The sequence below is a fragment of the Gopherus evgoodei genome, chromosome 8 (genome assembly GCF_007399415.2).
Source record: "Gopherus evgoodei ecotype Sinaloan lineage chromosome 8, rGopEvg1_v1.p, whole genome shotgun sequence".
In the NCBI taxonomy this organism is placed as follows: domain Eukaryota; kingdom Metazoa; phylum Chordata; order Testudines; family Testudinidae; genus Gopherus; species Gopherus evgoodei.
The window spans coordinates 55621026-55633582 of NC_044329.1; the positions used below are offsets into that span (position 1 = coordinate 55621026).

At 42.4% G+C, this 12557-nt stretch overlaps 1 protein-coding gene across 5 annotated transcripts in view; it reads right to left on the minus strand.

Annotated features, from left to right (window-relative positions):
• The window catches only part of ACBD6 (acyl-CoA binding domain containing 6), a 156623-nt gene that overhangs the window by 118491 nt on the left and 25575 nt on the right, over positions 1–12557 (minus strand). The window lies entirely within an intron of this gene.

A 12557-nucleotide genomic window follows, 5' to 3' on the forward strand; every position in this document is an offset into this window, starting at 1 on the left:
CAAGAAGCAGGCAGCATTATCTCCTGCAAATGAAAACAAATTTGTTTGACTGAGTGACTGGCTGAACAAGAAGTAGGACTGAGTGGACTTGTAGGCTCTAACTTGTTTTATTTTTGAATGCGGTTATTTTTTGTACATAATTCTACATTTGTAAGTTCATGATACGGAGATTGCATTACAGTACTTGTATGAGGCGAATTGAAAAATACTATTTATTGTGTTTTTTTACAGCACAAATATTTGTAATAAAAATAAATATGAAGTGAGCACTGTACACTTTGTATTCTGTGTTGTAACTGAAATCAATATTTGAAAATGTAGAAAATATCCAAAAATATTTAAATAAATGGTATTCTATTATTGTTTAACAATGCGATTAATCGTGATTAATTTTTGTAATTGCTTGACAGCCCTAGTTTTACCATGATAAGCATTCTATAAAAGGAAGAACAAATTACATATTACAGAGATATACATACACTCTGTCTGAGGGGCCCTGGACTTCAGAGCTCACTTTCTCCCTGAAAAACCATCCATTTGCTGACTTTCAGAGCACACAATAAAGCTCACTTATCTTTTTGAGATTTTGGAGAGTGGGATGAGAGTTATTGTCTTCCAGCAGAATACAGGGAAGTGTTAAGTGGTAATTCTTGGTTGGTTAACCCTAGTTACAGGGTGAGGATAAACTGCTGTTTCTTTTTGTGTGGATTTTTTAAAAAAAATAAATCATCAATAGAGCTGAGAGTCTGCACTTTTTATTTGGATGTACATGTTTAAAAACAAAAACACACACACACACACACACAACAAGGTGGTAGTTTCTAGGGCACTATACAGGAATTCAGGTGCCTTCTGCTGATTCAACGTAAACTCAAATGTAAACTCTCCATAAAGATGCAAAGTAATTGCTGCTCAATCACTCTAAGGTTAGATTGAACCTCACTGGTCACAACTCATCTAGGAATAAACGGCTACACTCACACTTTACAGCGCTGCAACTGGGGTGTGAAAAAACACCCTCCTGAGCGCTTCAAGATACACTAACGCTTTACAGCGCTGTAATCAGGGCAGCAGCGCTGGGAGCGCGGCTCCCAGCGCTGCACGCTACACCCGTAAGGGATGTGGTTTACATGCAGCACTGGGAGAGCTCTCTCCCAGCGCTGCCGCTCTGACTACACTCACACTTCAAAGCGCTCCCGCGGCAGCGCTCCCGCAGCACTGCCGGGGCAGCGCTTTGAAATTCCAAATGTAGCCATACCCGACTGAAATAGGGACAGAGGAATCCTAGCAATAGCCTAGCTTAGGAAGAAAGCTCTGGCTGAAGTTTATTTACTTCTGTTGTAATCTGAGCTGCCCGTAAAGCGACATCCCAGGAAGAAGTTAATGCTTTGGTCTAACCTTTGTTCAGGACACAATGGGAACTCTACCTGCTTACAACACATATGTATAATATGTATGTACATATACATACCTCAGCACAGAGGAATAAACTAGATGACCTCTCCAGGTCCCTACATTTGTATGATTGTGGGGGTGATAAATTGCATTTAGCATGTACCTTTGATTGCCTCACCTGTACTCTACCTAGTAACACGTCTACACCACAAATCCCTGAATGGCTTCTAACGTACACTTAAAAAAAAAAAATACCCTGCTAGATATTTCCTCTTTCTTCTGCCAAAATGGAAAAACCCCTCCCCTCTCCAAATTTACCCTGGCTTAAGGTTCTAAACAGTCAATATTCAATCCTGCACGAGTAGTATGTTTAAAGGTCCAAAATCATGTGGCTTTACAGGGCTAAAAATGGGAGCTTTACATAACTGAAAAGGGAGCTTCCCAGCTTTCAGGTGGCCCACAACACTTGCTTTTACCCCTGAAAGGTCCCAGGATATCAATCTTGCAAACTCAAGACATTGCCTAGTGCAAAAGAAGCTATTTTAGGTGACATTTAGAGAGCTATTTAATGTATTTGCTTTCATCGTTCTCTCTCTGAACCTATGCTACTGGACTCACAGTTACAAAGCAACCTGAGCTTTACAAGGAGAATAAGCCCCAATAAATAAAAAAAAATTGATACTAAAACCTTGCTTTCTAAAATAGTTTCTGTAGCATACAGAATACATGATGTTGTGGCATTAAGATATTATCAGCACTTATTTTGGATACATAATTCACCTGTGGCCTCATCACTTGCCAGTTCCATTACACACATTGAATCTATTTCCCCACATTAAGTATTCTCACACCTCGTCAAACTGTCTGTAATGGGCTATCTTGATTATCACTACAAAGAAGTTTTTTCCTCTTAATTAATTAGCCTCTTAGAGTTGGTAGGACAACTCCCACCTTTTCATGTTCTCTGTATGTGTGTATACAAATCTCCTTACTACATATTCCATTCTATGCATCCGATGAAGTGGGCTGTAGCCCACAAAAGTGTATGCTTAAATAAATTTGTTAGTCTCTAAGGTGCCACAAGTACTCCTGTTCTTTTCACTTGCCAGTTGTGGCCATCCCACACTCTTGCTAATAAAACCTTTATATCACAGACTTGTTACTTTATATATTCATGATACCTATGTAACATCTCCATCCACCAACCCAGGCTCGTTTTAGGACTCAGTATTGCAGCTGCAATTCACACCTCAACTAAGTATACTACAAAAATTGCATTGAAATGATAAAATCTACTGATTGAAATTTAAACCTGTTCCTAGTGAGGCATTTAGTGGTGTCCAAACAAGAACAAAGTCTAAGGGCTATTGAAAACTACTTTGTACTAGACACAATAAAGCGACTGCAAAGCCCCCCAAACAGGTAACTGGGCTCTTACTGGCAGAGATGCTGGAACTAGGGGGGCTGGAGTTGCTGCCACACTCCCTGGGTTGAAGTGGTTTCCATCATACACAGAGTTTACAGTTTGGTTCAATGGCTCTCAGCACCCCTACTATAGAAATTGTTCCAGCACCTCTGCTTGCTGGCATGTACTGGAAGGCTTGAAGGAGTGCAAAGCCTTTAGAAGTTATGGAGTTTGGTGTAACCAGACTGGAAGCTGAAGCAAAGATCAGGGAAATGACAGGCAAGATCCACTGTTGCATTATACCACAGGCCTTATATTTTTTACATAAGAGAAATTATGTAATCTCTACGCTCATAAGAGTGACGGACAAGGAGAGCTGGGGCATCTGCTAAGGGGAAACTGAGAAGGAAGCCTGTATTGAAAAATGAACACACCATCAAGAATTTTGTGCAGTGATCATCAGTACTAAAAATTATAACACCATGGATATTAAAACAACAAGTTTACAGGACAGGAAGCTAATAAGCCAAATAACAGCTCCCATGCAGCTGAATAAGTTTCTGTACCCTGTAATATTTTTTCTTCTAAATGCCAAACTTTATTTGAATATACAAACATAGATGCAGTCTCTTTAATAGACTGCACCACACTTCAATATATGGGCTGACATCCTGACTCCATTTAATTCAATGGGGCCAGCATTTTACCTAGTGAGTCTTACCCAGTGTTTACCAGGGAGCCACAAGTGTTTCTGTGGGCTGCATTCTCTGTAAAACCTAGCAATATAGAAACTATGCCTAATGTCTTGAAGGCATCAAATGTGAATGTTCTTTAATTTCTCCTAGATCTTCTTTCAGTTCCTGTTTGTACCTCTGGTTCTTAAAATCTATTACCCTCTCAGGTAATCTTGTGGCATCAATATCCAGATACATGCCAATATCAGAGGCTTTCAGGAGTCTATTTTCCTATCCACTAGGAGTAGATTTACATGGCTTAGCAATAATGGTAATCCATGACACTGCCCTACACCAATTTCTCAATGCACTGATTGAGGAATTCCACAATGTTGATATCTGGAGCTTTGCCCTAAAGGATGGTTCTTCGGCATGCACCATTTGGTGGTAGTGGTAGGGGAGAGATTATCAGTCACGAAGCAACAGTCAAAAGGCTCTGCCTCCTTTCGTCCTCCTTAAATTATATGTGGAGATGATCAGTAGTTTCCATCCCACCAGTCTCTATTGCTATGATAGGAGATAAGATGACAGGCTAACCTCGTAGGTCTGGCATTATACCAGTAAAAGTAAAACCTTGAAGTGGGCTGACTGAATCATAGGAAGCTGGTATAGTTTCAAGATGTAGGAGAGTTTATGGAACACATTTCACAGATTTAAATCCATTCAGGGGACCTTTAAACCTGCTTCACTTGCTTCTATCACTACACAATGCTCTGACATACCTGGACACAACTTGAGAAGGAAAGGATTGTTAGAGAGGCAGCATGAACATGTAAATCCTCCGAAAGTTTTAGACACTCCCTCCCTCCCTCTGTGTCATAGCCTGGCTATCCCCCTGGGAAGGGAACCTGGGCAGACAGTAATTGTATTTGACAGCAGCAATTACACGCAAGGCTGGAGATTAGAAGCCCGTTAATTGTGTGTGTTGTAATTGCTGCCGTCTTTTCCTTTAATAGTTAAGGCCAGTGCCAGGAGAATCAGTGGGAGGAGGGTAATGCAGGTGGTCCAGGGACCAAAGCCCCAAGAAAGGGGTGTGTCTCTCTCTATATAAGAAGGCTATCAACACAGCAACAATGCAGGATGTTCCTTTGACAGGACGTCTAATGAAGCATGAAAAAGGAACAAATAATGTGCAATTCCAAAGGTATTTTCCACCTGTATTTTCTAGTTTACTGTGCAGGCACTAGTGAACTTCACATTACAATGCAACATGGATGAGGGTAAAATATTAACCCTTAGAGCTCACCATACTCAAAACCCAAAGAATTTTTACTCTTTTTAAAATTCAGGCTTTGTGTTAAATACTTAAACAGCATTCATAAAATCCTTCCACTCCATTAAAGAGTCTGAACAGCTCAGAAAGGCACAAAAGGCAACTGTACCCTCCCTATCAGCTTTATTCATGGCTTTCACAAGCATTCGATTTAATATTCCTTTCTCAACAATGCTTCTTAGCTTTAAAAAGCAGCCTCAGCAACTGTGTGCATGCATGACTCAGCAGCTGGAACATTTTCAAAAGACCACTGAAGATCTGTTCAATTTGAGCAAACTGTTCTATAAACACTGTGTTCTCCAGTACAATATATATACTTTTTATATTATAGTGACAGTCTAGTTAAGTCTGTCAATGATTCCATTAAACCCCCCACACACAATTTTTCTGGTGCACATAAAACTAGCCTGTAAAAACTCACCTTGTAAACAAGATCTAGGCCTGCAAGGCCTATTTTTATGTCTATATTTATAGGACAGTACAAGTGACTAATTTCATGATAATTTGGAGACCTCTGATTTTAAAAATGACAGCCATTTAGTCTATCATTAATAACTGTACTGTAATCACATTTGGGGGTTAGTAATTAGGTATTCCATGGAGAAAAAATACATCTATATTGTGACCTCTGCATTTAACAGTAGCTACACTCAGTGATTTCTGATACCACTGCATACATTTTTGCATGGTCAAAAGCCTAGTGTATATACACATTTTGAAAAGCATCCAGATTGGGGACACAGATTAATTTTGCAGAAGTTAGAAGATCTTGCAAGAGGAGCACAAGGCATTACTATTGGCCAGCGCTGAATCTAATCAGTAATATTTCCCATATTCTCCATGTAAACTACCAAAATGCCATGGCACAATAGTTGCATGCAGTGTAGTTGTAGCTATGTCAGTCCCAGGATATTAAAGAGACAAGGTGGGTGAGGTAATATCTTTTACTGGACCAATTTCTATTTATTTATATAGATTTCTGTAGACGTTTATAGGGACAATAGGAATATCTGAGTTGTCACAGTAAAAAGGATAAACAAGAAGCTTTGGATAAGATCTAAAACCTCAAGCTTCAGAGCATAAACTAACATTCCACTACTGGGGCCAGGAAAAACTTTCCCTGGGGTGTAGGGTTCTCTGCAGCACCTGCTACTGGCCACTCTCAGAGACAGAATACGGGACTACATGTATAATGGTGTGATCAGTGAGGAAATTACTATATTCACAAAATTGATAACCCCAGACTAGTCAAGCAGTGCTACTGAAACTTGGTTTCTTTAACAGGAGAGAACCATCACTGTTCAAGATCTGTGTTGATCAAGATGTCAATTATCTAATTAATACCTTACAAATAAATTAGTGTTACCTGCCAATTAAACCTATAGTTTTAACAGATTTGAATGTTCCCCATTTTTGCACATATACAATTACTTAGTTATATTGATTTTAACCCTTAGATCCAGGTCCTTGAATGCACAACCCAGATACGTAGCCTATGTACACAGGAACTTTGTGGAAGATTGTAAGGGAAGGAAAAAATCTTCACTGGTCTCTGCACCCACAACCCAGGACAGGGCAAGGAGCAAGGCTATGCCATACCATGACAGATAGTAATTCTACAAAGTCACAGATCCAATGATTATACCCCTACCACTTCCCCAGCAGACCTGCAGGGGTGTGCTATGAAGTTATGCACAGCAACATGTTATGGGTGCAGCTGTCTTCTGCATAGCCTTACCTGTGCCTACAATTTACACTTAAATTAAGACTTTCAAGGCCCTTATTTGAGCTGCTGGATTTCGCCCTCAAAATTTTAAGTGCCATGCAGCCAAAGACTGCTATAAGAGTTATAATTTTTTAAACAGCACCACCTTTTATTATGAATAATTTGAATATCTGGGCCTGGATAAATACAGGCTCATTTTAGTCCAATGGGGATTTCCTATGTTGAACATAGATTTCAGAATGTTAAAAACCTCATCTTCTTTGCCAGTCTAACTCGGATCCTAGCTGGTGAACCTAAATGGCAATGTGTGGGTTCATTCTATTATTGTTCCCTCTCTTACAAATTAAGTGCTAAAACCATTCTCATGTGAACATAGTTTCACTGTCCAGGGGCTTGGCAAGACTGGAAAATGAGGGAGGTTTTAAAAATGTGTTAGGGTATGTCTACACTGCTAAGAAACGCGCCCCTCCCCCAGCACTGAGTCGCAGAGCCTGGGTCAACTGACTTGGACTCAGGGCTCTGAGTGCACAGCTAAAAATAGCAGTGTAGAGGTTGGGCTGGACCCTCGGCTCCAAACTCTCCCCCCCATTGGGTTTCAGAGCCTAAGCTCCAGCCGGAGCCTGATCATTTATGCAATTACTTTTAGCCCAGCAGCCCAAGCCCTTCGAGTCTGAGACAACTGCTCCAAGTTCTGAGACTGCTGCGCCATGGATTTTTCTTTGCAGTGTAGATATATCCTTAGTTAACATGTGTTAACAGGATTTTTTTTGTTTGTTTCTTTTAAATACCACTTGGCACCTAGAGTAAACAGGCAGTCATATAAAAAACTATGATAGCTGGTCCGGGTTTGCCAACGGTTAAGTTCCTGTCTACACTACGTGCTAACTGACATTTGAGCTTGTTAATGAACATGTTCCCAGTCTAGATGAGCTTCCCACTCTGCACCTGACCTCCCCACCAACCAGGCTTGTAACCTCCATGCAGCCTTTTTTTCCCTTACATCCCTCCACCCACACACTGACATAATTCAAGCCTCTCTGTTCTTCATCCCCACGTCTCATCCACATCTTACTGAACCCTGCTGCCTGCCTCAGTCATCTCTCCCCTTGACTCCTGCTGCTACCTCCCCTCCGACCTTGCTGCCTCTCCCTGCCCCGCCACACCCATTACTCAATCCCCATGTCCCCAAACTGTCAAAGCACCTCAGTCCTGTCCTGAAGTTTCATCTGCTGGCTCACTTCAGCCAATGCGATTGATGTATGCAAAAAAAAAAATGGAGGGAGTGAATGATAACTGGCTGAAGTTACTTCTGATGCAACAATGTGACTGCTCATTTCTGCCTTTAAGCCCAACAACAAGTGGGCATTTCCAGGAAGGTGGATTGATTTAAATCACCATGTGGAAAGCCTTGATTTAAATTATCAATTTTAATCAACTTTTCCAATTCTAATTCACTTGTTTTCTACAGAACAGTGCATGCTCACTGGCTGATATAACCATTAAAACATGTTGAATTACAACTAAATAAAGCCTTTACTCTAGATTTGGTACATCTTTTTTGCTACCTAATGATGAGATACATGATGGTGTCTCCTGGAGTCAAGTTGGGTCCCAACACCTCAGATGATTTTGCCAGTCTCTTGCACCCAACAGCATAACCCCTGGGTCACCTACAAGATTAAGTCCTTAATACAGTATATGATAACCTACTTGCCATATCTATAAAGTTTAGCCTCAAAACTTAGTTTTCCCCCACCAATTCTTTCACTAGATAGAAAAGCTGCCTTTAACTCAATGTTTTTGATAGAGGCTCATTGATTCAGCATATTTATTTTTAATTTAAATGTTTTAAGATGATATAATAAGTTCGGGCCTTAAGATATTTTGTATTAAATTATGAATTCATTTCAGAGAGGTTTATTTTTGAAAATAAAAAATTAGTTAAATAAAAAATAAAAAAAACTCAATCTAAATTAAAAAAAAAATCCATTAAAAAAAATTCATCACTGACTTTTATCTACCTAATTTCCTACGTTCCAGTTTTCCAATCAACACCAAAAATTAATGAAGGTTTTGACAGTGGGTTAGGGGACAGCTGGAGTTTCCGAATAAATAACTGAATGTTTCTGCTAAGTTATCAGCAGTGAAATAGCTAAATGTTGACATTTAAAATATCTGTAGATTTCACAGTCGATATATAGAGATGAATGGGGCATGTCACACCTACTGTTTCTGCAAATTCAAGACAACATACTGCATCAGTTACACTAAGGGCTTGTCTTCACGTACAATACTGAAGCTGCTGCAGTGCTTTAGGGCTAGTCTACACTAGAAATGCTACAGCAATGCAGGTGTAGCACATCTGGTGAAGAGGCTCTATGCTGATAGGTGAGATCTCTTGTGCCGGTATAATCAATCCAACTCCTTGAGAGGTTGTAGCTATGTTGATGAGAGAAGCTCTAACTTAATCTGTCTACATCGGGGGCCTGGTCTACACTAGGAGTTTGTCAAATTTAGCAGCATTAAATCAAATTAACCCGGCACCCATCCACACAACGAAGCCATTTACTTTGACATAAAGGGCTCTTAAAATTGATTTCTGTACTTCTCGCCAACGAGGGTATTAGCGCTGAAATCAATACCACTGGTTCGAATTAGGGTTAGTGTGGACGCGATTCGACAATATTGGCCTCCAGGAGCTATTCCACAGTGCACCATTGTGACAGCTCTGGACAGCACTTTCAACTCACTCAGATGCACTGGCCAAGTGAACAGGAAAAGGCCCGCGAACTTTTGAATCTCATTTCCTGTTTGGCCAGTCGAGCTCATCAGCACAGGTGACCACACCAGTCAAAGAACAGAAAAAAAGCTCCTGCATCGATCATATGGGAGGTACTGGATCGGATCGCTGTATGGGAAGACGATTCCATGCTATCAAAACTATGTTCCAAAAAGACGAAATGCCAAAACATTTGAAAAAATCTCCCAGGGCATGCTGGAGAGAGCCACAACAGGGACTCAATACAGTGCCGCGTGAAAGTTAAGGAGCTCAGACAAGCATACCAGAAAACCAAAAAAAATCAAACAGATGCTCCAGGGCCGAACTGCAGACATGCCACATCTATGCTGAGCTGCACGCAATTCTAAGGAGGGCTGTCACCACTACCCCACCCCTGACCGTGGATTCCGAGTAGGGGGCACTCTCAGCCATGCCTGAGGATTTTGTAGATGGGGAAGATGAAGAGGAGAACGACGATGACCGTGAGGAGAGCACACAGCACACCATTCTCCCCAACAGCCAGGACCTTTTTCTCACCATGACTGAAATATCCTCCCAAGGCGGTATCCCGGATCATGAAGCCGTAGACAGGACCTCTGGTGAGTGTACCTTTGTATATATAATAGTTTAAAAGTGTTTAATGATTAATTTGTCCTGAGGACTTGGGATGCATTCACGGCCAGTACTGTTACTGGAAAAGTCTGTTAACGTGTCTGGGGATGGAGCGGAAATCCTCCAGGGACATCTCCATGAAGCTCTCCTGGAGGTACAGCCTTTGCAGAAGGTTTCTGGGGAGAACCAGCCACGCGGTGGGGGGAGGAGTAAAGCAATCATCCCAGAGAATTGGATTGGGCAGGGGGTTACTTTGGTTTCTGCTGCTGCACATTAACATGAAAACTGCAGCACTCAGTGGGCTTTGCTTGTTTGTATGGGAAAGGAGGGCACTGCTTTTATGAAGGCTGCAGAAGCCAAAAGACTATGGCTTACCATGGCTGCCTGCAAGACGAATTCTGTTGCCTGGCCCTGCATCTGTGATCTCTAACACCAAAGCCTCAGGCACTCAATATAAAAGATGCAAAATGCGACTTTGTACCAAAATCACATGTGCTATGTAATATGAATAGTGTTGTTCACTGTGAAAGAGTATACACGTTCTGTAAAATGTATATTTTTAAAAATACTTCTCTTCCTTTTTTCCCTTCCGCAGCTGCAAATTTTTCAAGCCTCCCTCCTCCATCCCGAAGGCTATCTCAGACAAGGCAGCAAAAAAAAATGCATGTGCGATGAAATGTTCTCTGAGATCATAGAGTCGACCCGCAATGAAAGAGATCATCTGAATGAGTAGAAGGGCACAGTATTACAGTACAGGAAAGTGGCCAACGAACGTGAGGACAGGAGGGATAAATGAGATGAGATGTGGCGGCAGGAAGATCAGCAGAAGCAGGATGCAATGCTGGGGCTACTGCGGGATCAAATTGACATGCTCTGGCGTCTGGTGGAGCTTCAGGAATGGCAGCAGGATCACAGAGTGGAGCTGCAGCCCTTGTTTAACCGCCTTCTCCCCTCCCCAAGTTGCATAGCCTCCTCACTCAGACAGCCAAGAACGTGGCAGGAGAGGCGACAGGGACCCAACCACTCCACCCCAGTGGACAGACCAAGCAACAGAAGGCTGGCATTCAACAAGTTTTGAAGTGGCCTTTTCCTTCCCTCCTCCCACACCCCACCCGGGCTACCTTGTCAGTTATCTCCCTATTTTTTATAATCAATCAATTAATAAAGAATACATGGTTTTTAAATGATAGTGACTATTTCCTTTGCAAGCAACCTATGATTGAAGGGGGGAGGTTGGGTGGCTTACAGGGAATGAGTCAATCAAGGGGGTGGGTTTTCAGCAAGGAGAAACAAACAGAACTGTCACACTGTAGCCTGGCCAATCATGAAACTGGTTTTCAAAACTTCTCTCATGCGCAGCGCTTCCTGGTGTGCTCTTCTAAATGCCCTGGTGCCTGGCTGCGCGTAATCAGCAGCCAGGCGATTTGCCTCAACCGCCCACCCCGCCATAAACGTCTCCCCCTTACTCTCACAGAGATTGTGGAGCACACAGCAAGCAGCAATAACAATGGGAATATTGGTTTCGCTGAGGTCTCAGCGAGTCAGTAAAGTGCACCAGCGACCATTTAAACGTTCAAATGCACATTCTACCACCACTCTGCACTTGCTCAGCCTATAGTTGAACAGCTCCTGACTACTGTCCAGGCTGCCTGTGTATGGCTTCATGAGCCATGGCATTAAGGGGTAGGCTGGGTCCCCAAGGATAACTACAGGCATGTCAACATCCCCAACAGTTATTTTCTGGTCTGGGAAGTAAATCCCTTGCAGCAGCTGTTTAAACAGACTAGTGTTCCTGAAGAAGCCAGTATCATGAACCCTTCCCGGCCATCCCACGTTGATGTTGGTGAAACGTCCCTTGTGATCCACCAGTGCTTGCAGCACCATTGAAAAGTACCCCTTGCGGTTTATGTACTGGTTGCCCTGGTGGTCTGGTGCCAAGATACTGATATGGGTTCCATCTATTGTCCCACCACAGTTAGGGAATCCCATTGCAGCATTTCCCAGAGTCACTACCTTTGGTAACAGCAGCTCAGTGATTGCTTTGGCTACTTGCATCACAGCAGCCCCCACAGTAGATTTGCCCACTCCAAACTGATTCCCAACTGATTGGTAGCTGTCTGGCGTTGCAAGCTTCCACAGGACTATCGCCACTCGCTTCTCAACTGTGAGGGTTGTTCTCATCTTGGTATTCAGGCGCTTCAGGGCAGGGGAAAGCAAGTCACAAAGTTCCATGAAAGCGTCCTTATGCAAAAGTTTTGCAGCCACTGGGAATGGCCCCACACCTGCAACACTATGTGGTCTCACCACTCTGTGCCCGTTTCCCAGGCCCAGAATCAGCGTTCCACAGCATGAACCTGCCCCATTAAAATTATGATATAAAAAGCGCCGAGGCCCACGTTTTAAGAGAATTCTGTGTCCGTGTCCTCATCACTCTCGTCACCGTGCTGCCATCGCCTCCTCCTCGCCTGGTTTTTTATGTTCCAGTTCTGCATAAACGGCATGATAATGTGCAACGTGTTTACAATTTTCATGACTGCTGCGTTGAGATGAGTGGACTCCATGTTTGCCATGGTATGATGTCTGCACTGAAAAAAGGCACAGAACGATTGTCTGCCCTTGCTCTGGGGAAGGGC